The sequence below is a fragment of the Tursiops truncatus genome, chromosome 16 (assembly GCF_011762595.2).
Source record: "Tursiops truncatus isolate mTurTru1 chromosome 16, mTurTru1.mat.Y, whole genome shotgun sequence".
Classification (NCBI taxonomy): Eukaryota; Metazoa; Chordata; class Mammalia; order Artiodactyla; family Delphinidae; genus Tursiops; species Tursiops truncatus.
The window spans coordinates 4,212,330-4,231,980 of NC_047049.1; the positions used below are offsets into that span (position 1 = coordinate 4,212,330).

General features: G+C 46.0%; 1 long non-coding RNA gene across 1 annotated transcript in view; it reads right to left on the bottom strand.

The window, feature by feature from the left end:
* Positions 1-19,651, bottom strand: part of LOC109550682 (uncharacterized) — a 102,019-nt gene that overhangs the window by 34,442 nt on the left and 47,926 nt on the right. The window lies entirely within an intron of this gene.

A 19,651-nucleotide genomic window follows, 5' to 3' on the forward strand; every position in this document is an offset into this window, starting at 1 on the left:
AAAACACAGGGCATTTTATGGGCAGAGCCCCACAAGGCAGAAGTTCCCGGACAAAGACGTGCATCTAAATTTGTTCCTACCTATTACCATCATTTTGCTGCTTCTTCCTAAAAGCACACAACCTCCTCACTAACACAAAATAAGATGGTAGGACAGTAGTATAAATATCACAGGACTAGGAAATTTTTGACATATCAGTAATTTTTAATAGGGCGCCCTGTACACATAGAGATGAGTCCATAACGAATGAAGCCGGGGGAAATGAGCAGGATTTTCATGTTTACCTATAACCTTATCAGTGGGTGCCCCTCCCCTGGAAGCTCTGCCCCACAAGCCTCCAAATGAAAGGTGATCAGCTCCTCAAGCTGTGTCTTCCCACCGCTCCAGGAGCTCCTGCCCTCCAAGAGGGAGCATTACCTGCTCCCCGCCTGTCTCCTGTCTTCTTTTCTTCATTACCCAACAGATGACCTATCTGATAGGCGTCCCCCTCCTGCAGACTCCCGCTGCCAGCCTTCAGCAAGAATAAAGCCAGCAACTCTTTTTATCTTCATTCTGCCGCCGTTCCCATCCTCTGTTTTTTTCTAAAGATCGTTTGCCAGCATCGCTTGCTTGGTTGTACCCAGTGGAACAAGCAGTGTCTTCTGAACTGACAATTCTGACTTTTTGCTGCTCGTGATTTTTCTAAAGCATGACAACCACTTGCATGAAGACAGGGTAAACCTTTTCAGATAAGGAAGTCGGTAAAAAGAAAGGCCTTTCAAGAAACAGAAGTAGTTACTGCAGGAGCTGAACACAACAAGTCTCTTATGTATTAATTTAATTTAGCCGTGACTTTTGGGTGGCAAGAGAAATTAGGATCACAGCCTCTGAGAGGGTGTGTGTGGCGTGTATATGTTTTAAAAGAGCATTTCATTTGGACAGACATTAAGAAAAGTCATCATCTTAACAACTTAAAAGCAGAAGGTTTTATCTATTCCATATGTATACACATGCCATATTGTAATATTTTTAACATTCACTGAAAATTGGCCTAATTAGAAAGCCAAATGAGGGTTTCTTTTCAATATAGTTCTCAATACTATAAACAGATCAAATCTGATCAAATCTGAATGTTCCTTTCATAAAAGTACTAAGAAAGGAGATCATCTGTTGAGTCTGGAATTTAACACGGTGATACATCTAAGTTAAGATTTTTCAGCTGGGATATTCTATTAATTAAGTGCAATATTATTTCAGAGAAATAGCAGAATACATAATGATTTCCGAGTTATATCAGTACAGCATTATGCGGGAATTTTCCTGATACTATTAGAGGAATAGTCCATTGTCTACAAGAGTCCATCACAACAGACTCCCCACATTTCCCGAAACTTAAAATCAGAGCAACTTGTGAACACCCAGTATCTGTTTTTCTCTGCATCCCAGAAAAAAATTCTGAAGAGTTACTTGGACTTACTGAAAACATACTCTGGATGACAGTGAAAGCACTTAAGACTCTCTTTCATTCCTAATTACTTAAAAGCTCACATATTTTCTGCCCATTTTGCTACAGATTTAAATATGAATAGTTATTTTTGCCAAATTCTAATAATAGTAATAATGACCCTTTCTTGAGCATTTACAACACATCAGGTGTGGGCTTTTGATACCTGCCATGTGTTATTTTACTGAAATCTCACAACGAACTGATGAAGTAGGTTCTGAACTGATGAAGTACAATTATCCACAATTGGCAGAGAAGAAACCCAGGGCTCAGAGGGCTTGTGAATTTGCCCAGTGTCACACAGCTAGAAAGTGACAGAGTAGCCTGGCATCCAGATGCATCTACTCCAAAGCCAGGGCCCTTGACTTCTCTGCCAGCCTGTCTCCCACAAGAGAAAATGCAAATGGTTACCAAGTAAGGGAAAAAAATCTGCTCCACTCCACAAATGTCACCTCTTCCAAGAAGCCCTCCAGGTACCTCCAAAACAGAATTGGTTTGTAGCCACAGTAGATTGCTGATCATGGGGTGCTGGGCCAAGTAATTGTGTGTGTGTCTCTTATCTCCCCTAACTGCCTGGGGGCAGGAAATATGTCTCACCATCCCCTACATCTAGTGTCTAACAGTCAAATCGTGTTCGACTGCTTTAATTAAGTCAATCTGCATGTATCTGACAATGTTCCCTTAACTCTAGTCTTCCTAAATGACCTATGTTCATTAAAAAAAATCAACACCGAAAGATGTTCAAGGTATATCGTTAAAGCAAAAACACAGGTTACAAGATACTATATATAATAGGATAGTCTCATTTTATTTTGCTTACATACACACAACTAAATACACACACCCAGGAGAAAAGTCCAGAATGATATATATTGTATATAAATATATGCCAAAAAATAGTCATAGAGAGCAAATTAGGGTTGGTTTTATTTCTTTCTCTTTTGCATAATCTATATTGTCTTACTTTTCTACAATGAACATGTATTATTTCTCCTATCATTTAAAAAAAAAAAAGTGTGGAGGATTTATACAGTCAGAGGTATCTCCTAATATCTAGAGACATTCCAGCTGGGAGGGCCCGAGCCCAGAGTTGAAATCCTCAGGTGGGAAATGCAGGATCAGCAGGGACAGGACCTGCTCCAAGGTCGCCTCCTTCCACGTGGACTGAAAGCGACCCTCGTCTCTCCCCACCCAGAGCCCACGTGCTCTGTACACTCCCCCTTCCTCTCAGCCAGGGGGACCAACAGGTGTGGAGAGCAGGACCCTCCTGGCCCTCCAGGAAGAAGCATCTCCAAGGCTTCCGGTCCTGCCAGCCTCCCTGGAGCCAGCGTCCCCTCACTACAAAGGACTCAGCGGTTAAACCCTGACTCGGAACTCCCACCTCACTCTCCCCACCTGAGGGCACGTGTACCCACCCTGACAGCTGCCGTCCCACCTGCTGGACCACAGCTAGGGATGCTCGGGGTGGCCAGAAAGTCCAGGGCGCTGAACTCTCCTTGTGAAGCAGAACTTGACTTCCCGGTCTCGGGATGCTCAGCGGCCCCTCTGCCCGCTCTCTGGGGGCCACCTGTCTGCCCCTCAGGGTCAGGCAGAGACACAGAGGAGAAGGAGGTAGCACCTTAAAATCCTGTACAACCGTGGAGTCCAAACTGTGGCCAAACAATTTAGGTCTCTAGGAAAACAATACCCTGGATTTGAATAAGTACATGCATGAATAAATGAATGAATGAATAAGGCAAAGTTCTCCTAAACCAGAAAACAAGAAAATTTTGGAGAATGATTTTCCCTCAAGCACTTCCTAGGGCCCTGCCTCTGACCTGGGCAGGTTGAGGCCATGGCTACCTGCTGTGGCTGGAAGGCTACCCCGGCTGCCTTATCCTCGGATGTGCGACCGGCAGAGTGGGGTTCCAGGGAGCACTTTGTTATTTTTCTTCCTCAAAGGATGCCATGTTTCCACTTTAATTTTTTAGTAGCAGAAAACAAACCAGCCATGGTTTTAGGTGGGGTGGGAAGAAAGCAGGGGAGGGGAGAGGCCCTCTGGGACATAACCCGAGCTTTGTATTCAGATCTCCTGTGTGGACGCTCGCTCCCTCCTTACTGTATCACCTTGGGTTCTCCCCTAACCTCTCGGTGCAACCTTTCCTCATCTGTAAGATGAGGTCAATGATGTCACCTCCCCGCAGGGGTGTGGGACGGACCAATGAGCTTTCTCAGGTAAGGTCCTTAGAGCAATACCTGGCATGGAGGCTCTTAATAACTCTTCACTATTAAAGGTAAAATTTTATTTCATGTTGCCTAATTTTAGGGTTAACAGATTTAACTCTAATTTTTTGGATCGTACGTGAGAGTCTCCCAAGCACAGAAAACATGGCTCTAATCATAGCGCTAGGAGTAACTTAACCCTGGAAACAAGTGATCAAATGACAAGCTGGTGTTTCTAGCAAATCAATTGACCAGGACTGTGCTGAGTCCAGGACTTCCTGGGCAAGAAGGTGCAGGGTCACTCATGAGAGCCCCACCGGGGATGTGAGGAGGGCTGCACCCTCCCCAGGGCAACCGGGCTAGGCAAGCCCACTCACTACCTCACTGCCCAAAGCTTTTCTTCTTTTAACATTCTTTTTTGTGCGTGTCTAGTTCAACCCTCAGATCAATTTAAAGGTTGTCGCAAATGCCTCCACCCCAAAATGTATTTTCCAAGTCTGTAAACCAACCTCCGTCGTATACGCGAAGGCCCGGGTCACATCTCGCCCATAAACCACTCCCGGGCCCTGGACCTCGACGCTGCTGTTTGAAACGAGCAACGGCTTCACCAAAAATAACACAACTTTACAGAGAATGTGTGAGCCCCGTTTGGCTGACAGGAGTGACAAGCAGGCCTTCCATCGCTTTCCCAAGACCCTTTCCAAGCAACTCAAGGAATGAAAGTAATTAGAGCCCCGGCCCCCTGACCCCTGCTGATCTCGGCAGCCCTGTCTTCTTAGGAGACAGGAGAACAAAGGGTGAAATCTGAGGCTCCCTGGGGCATTGGGTCTGAAATCAGAAACTCCCTGCTGCCTCAGCAGTGAGTGTGATGAGGAATTAAAAGACGCCTCCAAATCCCCCCATAGCCTCTTCATCTCCAGCCCTGTCCTCCCTGGCAGCTCCAGGGGCCGAGCCTCACATTCCCTGGCCACCCTCGGCCCCAGGGACCCTCCCAGGCAGACCCCTTATGTGTGCTCCTCAAGTGCTGCATTGCTTGTTTCTGCGGCTCCCCTACCAGGAAGAAGCAGGAACAAGGCTGCTCTCCATCACCCCTGTAACACCTGATGGCCCCCAGGATCTGACAATTCTTACACTGGGTATGTTTTTTTTTTAACTTTTCTTGGAGTCTAGTTGATTTACAATGTTGTGTTAGTTTCAGGTGTACAGTAAAGTGAATCTGTTATACATATAAACATATCCACTCTTTTTTAGATTCTATTCCCATATAGGTCATTACAGAGTACTGAGTAGAGTTCCCTGTGCTCTACAGTAGGTCCTTATTAATTATCTAATTTATATATAGTAGTGTGTATATGTCAATCCCAATCTCCCAATATATCCCTCCTCCCCCCTTACCCCCTGGTAACCAGATGTTTACTTTCTACATCTGTAACTCTATTTCTGTTTTTGTAGATAAGTTCATTTGTACCCTTTTTTTTTGATTCCATATATAAGCGATATCATGTGACATTTGTCTTTCTCTGTCTGACTGACTTTACTCAGTATGACAAGTTTCCATTTTGTCTCTTCCTACGTCTAGAGTTTCAGAGTTCTTCGTAAATCTTTACTAAGCTTTCCTATTTTCAGTATCCAGGAATGTTTCCTCCTTTTCAAAATCTGCATAACTTCTGCCTAAAGTATTTGTGTGTGATAAGAAAAAAACTTGACCTCATCAAGGTGCAGTGCCCACGCAGCGAGCACAGCCATGTTCCCCAGGCCTAGAGCCAGAGAAGCACACTCCTGGAGGGGGTCGCCTCCTTTCCCGAGCCCCTCCAGCCCACCAGTTGCATGCTGCACTGGTTCCTTCTCTAAAACTGTCCCTGCACTACCCGCTCTGCCCCCTCCCCATAACTGCCTCACCCCAGCCACTTATCATGTCTCTCCTCGATCACTGCCATCTTTACCAGATCCAGAAATCTGCCACCACCCACGTCCGCCTGAGCTAACCTAAACCACACACCTGGGATACATGCCCCTGCCTGGAGACCTCCAGTGCTTTCCCGCCATCAGTCTATAGGCTAACATCCAAATTCCTCTGCAGGGTGTTGAAAGGCCTTCTCAGTCTGGTTGGGACCACCTTTCCAGCCTCATCTTTAGCGACTCCCCATGACCATAAACTAGAACCACACAGAGCAATTGTGGGATGCTGTCTCCCCTCACTGCCTGGAAGGCCTTACCGTCCCTGACTCTGGTGACCTGTTCCATTGGTGGCCCCCAATGAACTATGCCTCTGATATTCCTGCCATTTGGGAGTCTCCTCCCACATGGACTCTGAGCTTGGTCATGCGAGTTGCTTTAGCTGATGGGACGTTAGCAACAGCAATAGAAGCAGAGGCTTGCTAAGCACCTGCACAATGGGATCTTCCTGCAACCTTTCTTGGAGCTCTGAGCTGCCGTGCAGAGAGGTCCAGCTTCTCTGCTGGCGAGACTGCAGAGAAAGACCACGTGAAGAGCCACATGGAGAGAAGATGCTCAACCTTACATGAAGATCAAGGGGGTGTCCAGCCATGCCAGTGTTCCGGTGGGGCCTCCAGATGACCCCATTTCCTGCTATGATCTGACTGCATCTGCCTGAAAGACCCAAAGTGAGACCAGCTGAAGAACCAGCCAGCAGAACTCAGTCAACCAAGAGAAGGTGAGGGATAATGAAGGAACTGTAAGCCACTGAGCTCTGGAGCCGTGTGTTACACAGCAGGTAACTAAAATAGGCCATTATCACTCAATTCAGTTCACAAGTCAAGGAGCACTTGAAACCTTACTATGTGTATTCTATGCTTCCTGGTGTGATAAAGGATTAGGCAAAAGAGGGCACAGACCTTTCCTTCAAGGAGATTGCAGACTAGCTGGACCCTCTCTCTCACACATCCTTCTAACATTATTTTGAGCACCTGTCATGTATGACTGCAAAGGTCTCTTGCCTACATTCACCTTGGCTTCCACTTGACTAGCTGTTTTCCATTCACACTTAACCTCCAGGGCTGGAATCAGCTGCTGCTCTCGGAATGCATGCATCCCAAATGCTCCCCAAAGACCCAGAGCTGGAAACTCTCAGGGAAGATGGTGGGAACTTACGGAGCGTCAACTCACTTGGGAGAGATGGCTCCATCTGCCGCAGGTGGTAGAGACAAATCTCCCCCAAATCTTCTGGGTCAGAAAGGGAAGCCTTCCTGCTTCATATTCAGAGATCCATCAATTCTTTCAGGTTACTGAGATGTGGAGCCCAGGAAGACAATCCCACTGCAGAGGCTAAGTGGCGATGGGGTTTGCTAGCAGGGTGCAGTGCTAGGCACAGACTCACGCTTTCCAGAAACCCCTTCAGGGTCTAAGGACACAGCTAACTGGTTCCCTTATGTCTGCAAAAATGGCAGGCCCTTTCCCAAGTTCTTCTCTACTTCTGGAGAGAATCTGTTTTCCCTAAGTCAATGGATATAACTACTCTGACCGAGACTAAGGCTTCCCACTCTACACCATGAGCACAACCTCCGAAACCACTTCACCCTTCTAGGTATCCATGTGCTTAATTATGAAATTAAAGAATCATAGAAGATTGTCTCTGGGACTTTCATGATTCTCATCACCAGATGCTATAAATGAGGAAGATTCACACTAGGGGCAGCATGGGATTATGAGTGGAGTTACAACAGCCAGGGGTTCATTTCCAGGCACAGTGAGCTCTGGCCTGGGATTCAGGACACATGGGTTCTAGCCCCGGCCCTGCTCCAACGAGCTGTGTGAAACCAGACAAGTCTGTTGGTCCTGATAGGCCTATGTGTAAAACAGAGTCCACGTTTCTCAAAGCAGCTCCACTGAGCACAGAGCTGGAAGATGGGAGGGAGGGGCCTCCCCAATGAAAGAAGCTTCTAGGCCTCCACCTCCCTCCAACCAATGGATGCCCTTATGGTTTCACTGAGTGAATAGCTAGCTCTGAGGCTTTTTTTTTTAATTGACAAAAAACGAAAAAACAAACTGGTCTTATCTCACAATCTTTCCTCTGAATCTTCCTAGAGGAAGAATTACAGTATGTAATCTGGTTTCAGTAGTAATCACTTAAGTATCTTTGTATTCGTTCATTACAGAGCTGGGTGCCTACTCTTTGCAAGGACACTGCCAATGCTGCAAGACAGGCAGACATGTAGGCAGCAAAGCCTCTGCCCAAAGGAACCAGCAGAGGAAGCAAGACACAGACAAACAGTCAGACGGGGCAGCCCAGGCAACGCGCGATAACTGAGCTACAGAGAGCTATGGAGTCAGAGAGGACACAGCACACTTGGAAGATGGATCAGGAAGACTGCTTGGAGGAGGCAGTGTATCAGTGACGAGGTTTCTTGTTAAATGTAACAGAAAACAAAGTCAAGGAGCCCTCAGCGATAAAGACACCTGCTGGCTCACACAACTAGATGCCGAGAGGTAGGGTGGGTCCCAGGGCTGATGGGATCCAGGGCCTCCAACATTCTTCCTTCAGTCCTAGCTTCTGCCCTCCTTATCTTTTGGTGGTAAAGTGGCTCAAACCCTTGAACAAAAGCCAAAGAAAGCACATCTGTTCATGATGAAAACTCTTAACAAACTGAGAACAGAAAAAAAGCTTCCTCCACCTGATAAAGTACATGTATGAAAAACCTACAGCAATCATCACACCTAATGATAAAAGATGGGATGCTTTCCCCTTAAATTTGGGGAAAAGACAAAGCTGTCTCCCATCATCACTTCTATTTAACATTGTCGTAGAGTTCTAGCCAATGCAATAAGGTAAGAAAAAGAAATGGAAGGCATCCAGATTGGAAAGGAAGAAGTAAAACTGTCTTCATTCACAGACACCATAATTTGTAGATTGAAAACACTAAGGAATCCATGGGAAAAACTACAAAACTAACAAACAAATACAAAAATTAACTTATTTATACCAACGATGAAAAATCCAAAATAAAATTAATAAAATGACTATTCACAAAAGCGTCAAAAAAATAAAATACCTAGCAGTAAATTTAACAAAATGGTGCAAGACTTGTACACTGAAAACTTCAAAACATTGCTGAAAGAAATGAAAGAAGGTCTAAATAAATGGAGTGAAATTCCATTGCTCATTGATTGTTAGATTCAATATTGTTAAGATGGCAGCATCTCCCAAATTTATCTACAGATTTATTGCAAAACTAGATGCTTTCCCCAAGACCAGGAACAAGGCAATGATGGCCCCTCTCACCATTCCTTTTCAAGATAGTACTGGAAGTCTCAGCTAATGAAATGAAACAAGAAAGGGAAATAAAAATATATAGATTGGGAAAGAAGAAATTAAACTGTCTCTGTTCACAGATGACCTGATTGTCTATGTAGAAAATCCCAAAAAACTGGCAAAACAAAACAAACAAAAAAATAACAACAACAAAACACCCTCCTGGAATTAAGACATGATTATAGTAAAGTTGTATGATATAAGGCTAATATATGAAAATCAGTTGCTTTCCTATATACCTCCAATGAACAACAGGAATTTGGCATTTAAAATACAACCACCATTTACATAAGCATCAAAACAAAATTAAATACTTAGCTATAAATCTACCAAACTATGAATAAGATTTATATGAGGAAAACCAGAAAACTCTAATGAAAGAAATCAAAGAGCTAAATAAATGAAGACATTTTCCATGTTCATGTGTAGAATCAATGTTCATAAGAAGTCCAGTCATCCCAATTTGATCTACAGATTCAGTGCAATCCCTATCAAAACCCCAGCAAGTTATCTTGTGAATCCTGACAAACTAATTCTAAAGTTTGTATGGGAAGATAGAATAGCAACACAATACTGAAGGAGAACAAAGTCGGAGGACTGATATTACTCAATTCAAGACTTAGAATAAAGATACAGTAATCAAAACAGTGTGGCATTGATGAAAGAATACAAAAAAGATCAATATAACAGAATACAGAGCCCAAAAACGTACCCATGCAGATATAATAAATTGATCTTCCACAAAGGAGCAAAGGAAATTCAATGGAAAGGGATAGTCTTTTCAACAAACACTGCTGAAAAAACTGGACAGCCACGTACAATTAAAAAAAAATTAATCTAGACACAGACCTTTTACCTTTCACAAAAATTAACTCAAAAGGGATCATTTACCTAAATGTCAAACACAAAGCTATAAGACTTCTAGAAAATAGCGCAGGAGACAATCTGGGTCACTGTAGGTTTGTAATGACTTTTAAAATAAAACACAAAAATCACAACCTATGAAAGAAAAATTATAAGTTTGATTTCATTAAAATTAACATTTCGACTCAGCAAAAGATATGGTTGAGAGAATGTAAAGACAAGACAGAGAAAATATTTGCAAAACACATATAACATATATTATATTATAACACATATTTGTGTCCTGTATAAAGAACTCTTAAAACTCAACAATTACAAAACAAACAACCCAATTAAAAAAGAACCAAAGGTCTGACCAGACACTTCCCAAAGAAGATATACAGATGGCAAATAAGTATACTTAAAAATGCTCAATATCATAGATCATTAGGGAGGTGCAAATTAAAACAAAAATGAGATATCACTAAGCACCTAGGAGAATGGCTAAGACCCAAAACACTGACAACACCAAGTGCTGGTGAAATTGTGGAGCCACAGGAACTCTCATTCTTGGCTGGTGAGAAGGCAACATGGTACAGCTACTTTGAAAGACTGGCAATGTATTACAAAGCTAAACACAGGCTTAGCACAGAATCCAGCATTTGTGCTCCTTAGTATTGACCCAAAAAAGTTAAAAACTTAGGTCCATGCAAAAACCCACCCATGAATGTTTAGAGCAGCTTTATTCATAATTACCAAACATTGGAAGCAACCAGTTGTCCTTCCGTAGGTGAGTGGATAAACCGTGGTGCATCCAGACAATGAATCTTATTCAATAACATGAAGAAATGAGTTATCAAGCCAGGAAAAGACATAGTGGAACCATAAAAGTGTAATACTAAGTGAAAAGAACCTAGTTTGAAAAGGCTGTATACTGTTTGATGACAACTATTTGACATTCTGGAAGAGGCAAATCTATAGAGACAGTAAAAAGATCAGTGGTTTCCAGGGCCTGGGGGAGGGAGGGATGAATGAATAGGTGGCGTACAGGGGGTTTTTAGGGTGGTGAAATTGCTCTCTATGATACTATAATGGTGGACACATGATGTCATACATTTGTCAAAACCCATAGAACCATGAAACACAGAAAGTGAATCTTAATGTAAACAGTAGACTTTAGTTAATAAAAATGTATCAATTTTGGTTCATCAGTGTATCACACTAATGCAAGATGTTAATAATGGGGGAAAACTATGGCGGGGGTAGGGGGTGGTACATGGGACCTCCAAATTTCCGCACAATTTTTCTGTAAACTAAAAGTTCTCTTTAAAAATAGTCTTTTAACTTTAAAAATATGCAAAACATATCTGAAAGAAATTTTACAAGATATAAATAAATTGAGGGAAATATCCACATTCCTAGGTTGGAAGACAATATTGTTAAGCCTTGGTTACTGCAACTTGTCCTAAGTTTCGAGGTCGAGAAGTGTGAGTCCTCAACTTTGTTCTTCTTTTTCAGGATTGTTTTGGCTTTCTCAACCCTTCACATAAACATATGAATTTTAGAAACAGCTTGTCATTTTCTTTAAAAAAAAAAAAAAAAAGGCAGCCAGGATTTTGGCACATTTTGTGTTAAATCTATAGGTCAGTGTTGAGAGTAACTGCACTTATATCAAATAGCTTATTTGTTCTTATTACTAAACTGGTAACTGACCCTCCGTTTTTGTGGCTCCAAGAATTAGGATTCTTGGATTAGTAAACATCTGAGAACGTAGTTGTAGTCTATTGCCTGTGAACTTAGCAAATGTTCTTTCACGTTCTTTCCCTGCAGGACCTCTCCATCCCCCTAACACTCCTGGTCCCATCAGGATCCTCCCCGCCTGCCTCTGATTGGCTGGGATTTCCCCTCCTGCTCACAGACATAACACAGAGGAAACAAGGAGACCGCCTTCCCTGAGGGTTCCTGCATCTTTCCCTGAATCACCACTGTCACCACAGCACTTCCCTGGTGTCTTTAATAGCTCACAAGTGGCTCCTTCTGGAACCGAGGGCAGAACAGCCCATGCGTCAGCCAGTGGGATGCTGAGGCAGCAGCGTTGGCATGAGCTGCTGGAAGCAGGCGGCACGCTTGCTTCTGGGCCTCGCTAAGTGCCCACTGGCCTGGGATCCAAGATCTGCGCTTGGGCTGCCTTTGATCTGGCCTGTCTGCTGCCAAGTCTCAATTAGACAGCCTGTAATACAGTTGGTTCTGGCACAAGTGCTGAGAAAAATAAAGGGTGGTCTCAAATAGGAGTGAGTCCCTAACCACAATATTTGGAGAGGCCACGAGGAACCACTGCCCTCAGCCTGGGGCCGTCAGCACAAAAGCCCATTGTAATGCCATTCCCTGGAATGAAGTCTCCAAAATGGGTTTAGGGTCTGATTCAAAGCATTTAGACACTGTCTAACAAATGCAAAGTGCTCAAACAAAAGGGAGGTGCCCGGCTTTCCAAGGGCATCATCAGAACAAACACTTGCCACTGTGCCTCCAACATTCCAGGAAGGAAGGAAGGAGCATCTTGATGCAGAAGCCGTGGGCAGAGCTCTCTCCGAAGCTCTCGCTCATGCCAACTCCTGCTCTCAGTGCTGTTCACTCAGAATTTGCGCAATTACATTGATTAGGAATGCGATTCATTTTTAATTCAGCAGCCGGACGGAGGCTGGGCAGAGCGCACTGCTTTCTCGCCTGTAGCTCGGATGGTTGATATCAGTGCCAGCTTAACCTCTGGGCACCATCCTAAAGCCTGTCATTCAAGTGGTTCATCGCAAAGAGGACGTGATGTAAGATGCTCCAGGATAGAGGTAACTATGCAAAAATTCCATTGCTTCTGCTGAGAAAAGAAAAATAGGAAGGTTGTTTAAACCTACTTAGCCTATCTTATTTTTTTAATAAATTTATTTATTTTATTTTTGGTTGGGTCTTCCTTGCTGTGCGCGGGCTTTTCTCTAGTTGCGGTGAGCGGGGTTCTCATTGTCGTGGCTTCTCCTGCTGCAGAGCACAGGCTCTAGGCGCGCAGGCTTCAGTAGTTGTGGTGCGCAGGCTTCAGTAGTTGTGGCACGTGGGCTCAGTAGTTTTGACTTGCAGGCTCTAGAGCTCAGGCTCAGTAGTTGTGGCGCACAGGCTTAGTTGGTCCGCGGCATGTGGGATCTTCCCGGACCAGGGCTCAAACCCGTGTCCCCTGCATTGGCAGGTGGATTCTTAACCACTGAGCCACCAGGGAAGCCCAAAACCTACTTAGCCTATTTTCAAGGGATGTTAGTCTAGCTGCATTTTCTCTGTTTCTGTGGCTGTGTGATACCTGCTTCACAAGCATTTCTAAGAAATACAAGGAAAAGGAGGGGCCGAGGGACCAGGAGCCAGAGGCTGGATTTGAAGGTACCCGGGCTTATGAGGAAATCAGCACTGGGGACATTTTGGAGTGATCCTATCTCTAGGGTAACCCCTGAGGATGCACGTGGCAAGAAACAGGACCACAAAGAAGCGAGGGCTCTCATATGGGGTGTGGAGACGTCCGGCAATGTCTTGAGGACACATCCCAGCGACACAGTGCAACAGTTGCCTGAGTCTGTCTGTAAAGACAGTCACCTTCATGGGAAATAATGAGCCACTGACTGAAGGTTTGCTGTGAAGGTGAGGTTCGGGGCGCAGGGTCAGAAGACCTGATTCAAGGCCTACCTCACCCCACCTCTCACCCCCGCGTCCCAGACTTTGACGTGGACCCCTTCCCAGCTGTAATGCCGTTGGAAAATGAAGAGGAGGTGGTTCAACAGCACCAAAGGGAGGGAAATGGGTGAGAAATGCAGAGGGAATGGCTTTCTAATATGTAGGGCTAGGGCCACATCTCAGAAAACATCGATTCACTCTAAGGTGGTGTCATCAACGTCATCGACGTAAGAAACCTAGACTATACAAGATACCAGCTCCAGTTCCTTAAGATCTCATATTCCTGTGTGATTAGATAGCCTTTCTTTATGTCCTTAATGATTCAGTTCAGGCCTGCGGTAGGTTATCACTCTCAAGCACCACTAGTGAAACTATAAATTGGCGCTATCTTTCTGAAACTAAAATAACAACAAATGTTTGGACTAGGATATTGTACAACCATGAACCACATATTCCAAAACAAATTTGATTAACCAAAGGAAATGTTCCCATATAACATTAAATGAATCAAACATACATGATATCCTGTACACGTAAACATCTACATCAAGGGTTGGCGCTGGGCAGCCTGCAGCCAAATCCGACCTGCTGCCTGTTTTTTATAAAGTTTCACCTGACACAGCCAGGTTCACCCGCCCAGCTGCTGTCTGTGGCTGCTTTCGTGCTGCAACAGCCGAGCTGAGTAGATGTCACAGAGATCTGAGAAGCCTAAAATATGGGATATCTGGTCCACTATCAAAAAAAAAGTTTACAGACACCTAATCTACATCAATACAAAGAAAAAAGACAGGGAAATATTCCAGGTTGTTGACTATGGCTTCGGTATGTAGCACCCTGATAACACACACAGGTTTTAAATTATGTGAGGTGGGCAGTGTGTGTACAGGTACTGGTACGGTACATAGGAAATTCAAATATTTGAAGCCAGGAAGGAGAGGGGGGCGTCTATGAGGTCAAGTTCTAAGTGGAGATCCTGCAGGTCTGAGAAAAGGCCTTTGCTGGGGGTTGGTCATTGGAGATTTCTATGAATGTCCACAGGATGGGCTGCGGCCAGTGTACAGGCAGTAAAGCAGATTTTGTCCTTTCAGAAGGGAGATTTTAAAAGACAAAAGCTCTAGGTTAAGGGCAGTGGGCAGGGGCGGGAGCGGGGGAGGCGTCTCGGGGCCAGGGGCAATCTGGGCACCTTGAGGGGCAGGCATGAGAAGGCCAAGTGGAAATGTTGGGCTGGAGGGGTCTGGTACAGGTTTGAGGGTTCCTTCTAGCCCACCCTGTGCTGCCCATCTCTTGTCAGGATGAGAAGGTGGGGAGGAAATGGAAGCCATAAATATGGGCCACTGGATACATGAAATTTGTCTGTGAAAAATTAAAAATGTAATCCCAAGGGGTAGATGTGTCAAACTGATGTTTGTCTCAGGAGAGAGGAAGCCAGGCACTGGTGGAAGGATTTAAGGGCTCTGCGGTGGTTCATGCCACGTTGCCTCCACCGCAAAACCTGCAGAAATGATCATAAGGGGTGAAATTCCCTTTAAAATTAAAAATCAGTTTTCCACATAAATCCACTTGTGTTCTGTCCTATCTCAGATTTCTGGCAATGTTTCTTGTCTCTTTCACTCCCTTTAACACATCATTTTGTAAGCTTGTATTTCTTGGTAAGTAAACCAAATATCATTTAGCTTGCTTGCCAAAACTGAGCCCTTCTCGGATATTAAAGATGAAACCACCAAACAACTGGGCTGTTCAGAAAAGGAAGCTATTATATAAGGACGTGGTGTGAATTTTTTCAGGATGTGAAAATATATACTTTAATTTCACAAGTTAGTAATTAGTATAGGAGGATAAAGTCATAATCCAAAACAATAATCTTTATTACCAAAATAGAGATGAAACACAATTAAAATGAACAATATTACTAGCCATAATTGCTAATCAATTAGCTGAGAAGCTATATTACTGTAATTTTCCTAGTCCCCAATTTGCCCTTCCTATATTTTTTCACTTTTTATAACATAAGATGGAGACGGGTTGAAAGGATGCATCTGCAAAGCCCTTTCTGAACTAGTCTCAGTGTCCAACTATCTCATCCTCTGCCGTGAGTGTTTCCACCCACTAGGTGCCTGGGAACCGACCCCCTGGTTGTGTAGGTCAAGGCCAGTTCTAGCTGGCATTTCCCAGCTGCACCTGGTGAATCGTGCTCACTAGCAAACCTGTAGGGTAGCATGCACTTCCCTAGCTGCCCTTGCATTCTCCTGCTCAAAACAACCCCAAGGGACTTCCCTGATGGTGCAGTGGTTAAGAATCCACCTGACAATACAGGAGACACAGGTTCGATCCCAGGTCTGGGAAGATCCCACATGCCTCAGAGCAACTAAGCCCGTGCGCCACAACTCCTGAACCCATGCACCACAACTACTGAAGCCCGTACGCCTAGAGCCCATGCTCCACAACACGAGAAGTCACCGCAATGAGGAGCCCCGCGCACCACAATGAAGAGTAGCCCCTGCTCGCCACAACTAGAGAAAGCCCGCGTGCAGCAACAGAGACCCAACACAGCCAAAAAATAAAACTAATTAATTAAGGGGGGATAAAAAAAGCAGATACTCTAAAAAAAAAAACAAAACCGAAGGTGAAAGAACCCCAACCAGTGGACACGTGCTCAGCCCCACAAAACCGGACCACGTGACAAGCTGGAGCTTGATAATCCACCCGGTGCCCAGCTTCCCGAGAATCCAGTTACACGTCAAGCTTGTTCTGAGCATTACAATCCTCTGAATCTCAGCATAATTTCAGCCACTCGCAGGAAGAAGGTTTTGAAGATCAAACTTCACAGCTTTCCTGATGGAGCTCTGGGCAGGTAGAGGCAGCCTAGCATCTCCCTCCCACGGGGGCCTGATTGTCCTGGAGTCTGGCCTCCCTTGGAGAAGAAAGGTCCCAGACACAGAACCAACCTTGGGGGGGAGGGCAGAGCGCTGCTGGCCTCAGGGAGCCCTGGCTGTCGGCCTGTGAAAGTCAGAAAGTCAGGCTTCTGGGGTGGAGGGAACGGAAGCAGGTAGGGAAAGACGACTGGTCCTCTGACCCCTCTGCCCCCTCCTCCTCCGGCTTCGGGTGTGGGGTGCTTGGCTTCCCTTAGGTCTGAGGCTTCCAGCAACAGGCCTGGGTCCTCCGTCCCGGAGGAGGTGGGTGTCCCTGAGTGTCAAGACAGCAGCCCCGGGCTTGGAGAGACCGAGCAGGGCACCGATGCTGCCTGCCCTGGGTTGTGGGCGAACAGCCCTCCACTCTGGCTTCCCTGGCTCACTCACCACACTTGCCAACAGGTTTTGGACAAGGTTCCCACGCAGGGAAGCTGTACCCCAGGCTCCCATTGTGCCATCACCTCCCCACACCCACCCCTCCACTGGCTACTCAGACCCAGGGGCTCCCGTGCTCCTGGGGCTGCAGCGGCCACAGGTCCCATCCCACAGCCTGTTGCCTCCGTCCTGCATGCTGGGAGGACGTCTTGCAATAACCTCTACCCCGACCCAGACCCACGCAGCAAGACAAGGTCAGGAAAGTCTCGCGAGGGTGGATGGCGAGAAAGGGCTGAACAAAACTCATACTGAGCAATTCTCGACCGCTGGTAATTCTTTTTGGTTGAAGGAAAAAAGCAAAATACCAAAACTGGTCATCTGATCTCAATTTAACCAGAAAACATGTACTTCAGATTCTTCCTCACTCTAAGGCTGGAGGGATGCTGTGCCAACCGGCCCTGGGAGCCGAGACTAAGACCGATGCCGTGGGCTCACCAGCTCAGGGCGATGACTTCGCAAAAGCAGCTAATTGGAAGCACGGGACTTTGTTTTGCCAGGGATGTTGCATCGGTATAACACTGATTGCTTACCAGTCCCCGCTAGGAGAAGGAAGCAGAACAGCTCTTTTTAAGGACAAATAGCTACCTGAGGACTCGGAAGGCTGGGGAAGGCTGGCTGGACCAAGGTTGATGGAAGGCAGAATGACTGTGTCTTTTCTTTTTTTTTTTTTTCCAGTATGCGGGCCTCTCACTGTTGTGGCCTCTCCCTTGCGGAGCACAGGCTCCGGACGCGCAGGCTCAGCGGCCATGGCTCACGGGCCCAGCCGCTCCAGGGCATGCGGGATCCTCCCGGACCGGGGCATGAACCCATGTCTCCTGCATCGGCAGGTGGACTCTCAACCACTGCGCCACCAGGGAAGCCCATGACTGTGTCTTTTCAACCCACCGCCAAGTCTCCCAGGATTCTCAATATCTGAGATCAAGGTCTCTTCGGCTGGACTTGGGGGAAGAAGCAAAAATGAGAAGGGTGGGACCCACAGAACAAAGGGCATGACCCTGACCTTGGAAATCTTAAGGCAACCTTGGCCTTGATAACTCCCAAGACCATGACCTCACTGCCCAGAGGCTCCAGTCACGTTCTCTTGGGAGTCCCAGGAAATGTCCTGCAGAACCAGGTGAAGGAACAAGCGAGGAGAGGAGGAGACAAAAGGAGGGTTTCAAACTTTGCTCATAGATATTCCTGCAGCGGTGTTTAATAGGGCTCCTTTGTTTGTTCCCGACAATGGATCTTATCTTGGGTGAGGGCTGTGTTCAGGTCTATTATCACCCGATATAGAAGGCTCGCAGGCTTTCTTCCCCCTTGTTCGGCCGGAGTAGCAGAGCGAATTTAATCCAAGAACCAGCTCCAGGGAGACTCTTTGGAGACGCTCCCCTTTCTCCTAATGCTGTTATCTCCCCTTCCTTGTGTTGGGGAGGCATAAAAATCACAAAAAAAGTCATCCTGAGTACATTCTTCCTGATAATTATTGTCAGACTTGGAGATAAGTCCTCTGCGTGATGCAACGTGTGTTTGCCGGGCGCCTGAATGAAAACCCTGCAGCAGCCTCACCAGACAATGGTCGCCCGACATCGCTGGGGCCTCCACATTGTGCCCCAGACAAGAGAGCACTTTGATATTTTTGTGTTTCGATAAGGCCCAATCTGGGGGCCTTTATCGCCAATGTTATGTTTAAAGATGACATTCTAGCCCTGCCGGCTTGCCTATTGTTTTGACCCTGATTATCCCAAATGTTGTTGTTTAGTCAAACTCACCAGCTTAATGAAGGACCTGCTCCCAATTTAAGGAAAATTATTTAAATGCAGAGTATCCTATACACTGTGGTTTCAGAAAGAACTAGGTGGTTAATCAAAAGTTAATTGTGTAATTCTCATGCAGATTAGGGCCTCTTGCAAATGAATCCCAGGTTGTGATTATTAAAAAAAAGGAGAGTGCCGAGCAATGCACAGGGGCCTACAGTCTGGTAAACAGTCAGCCCGGTTTAATTTGTGGTAAACAAAGTGATGATACACTAGGGGTCTCCGAAGGAGAAAAAAAGGTGAAAATAAATTAAAGCACAACGTACAGATATGATCTTTTTGTTTGAGGCCATCTTTCAAAAACATAAGCTAAATGAATAAAAAGCAAGCCATTAATATTTACCGGAAGCCGAGAACTCTACAAACACCGGCAGGCCCGTAATTACACTGAGGTTTGAGGAGGGGCCTGGGCAGCAGATGGACACTCTTCACCGCCACCGTGATGACGTCCACCGCTGCCCCCTCCTTGCAGGAAAGGAGACAATGCCTGCTCCCCTGAGGTCTGGAGGCTCACACCTGACTACCTGGCTCTGTCTTCCAAGAGCATGTCGATCGCCCGCCCTGCCTGGTAGATGGTTCGTCCACCGGAAAGGAGCAGCGGGACCCAGCCTGGGCTCCCAAGAGAGGCAGGGGTGTTTGCAAGTGGGCTAAGATCCCCCAAGAACGTGGTTTCTGATCCAGAAATAGAAGACCAGGGACGTGGTCACCTTCCCTTCACCCCCGACAGCCAGATTCTCCCAACTCAGGCGTGGTGCAGCCCCGGCCCTGGCCTCCCTGGAATGGCCGCTGGCCTGGCCTTGCCTCTTCCGGAGGAGAACAAGGTCCAGGGAGAAGCCAGGGGCTCCTACGCCTCTCCTGTGTTTTCAGAGGAATGAGCACGTTTCAAAAACTGCCTCCCCGGGGTGACAGCGAGGCCCTGCCATCCCTGTTCAGTTATCACCTCAGCGGGAAGAGTCCCGGAACCACCCTGGGGTCCTGTGGGGTCGGGTGGGACCACCTCCCGCCGGGCGAT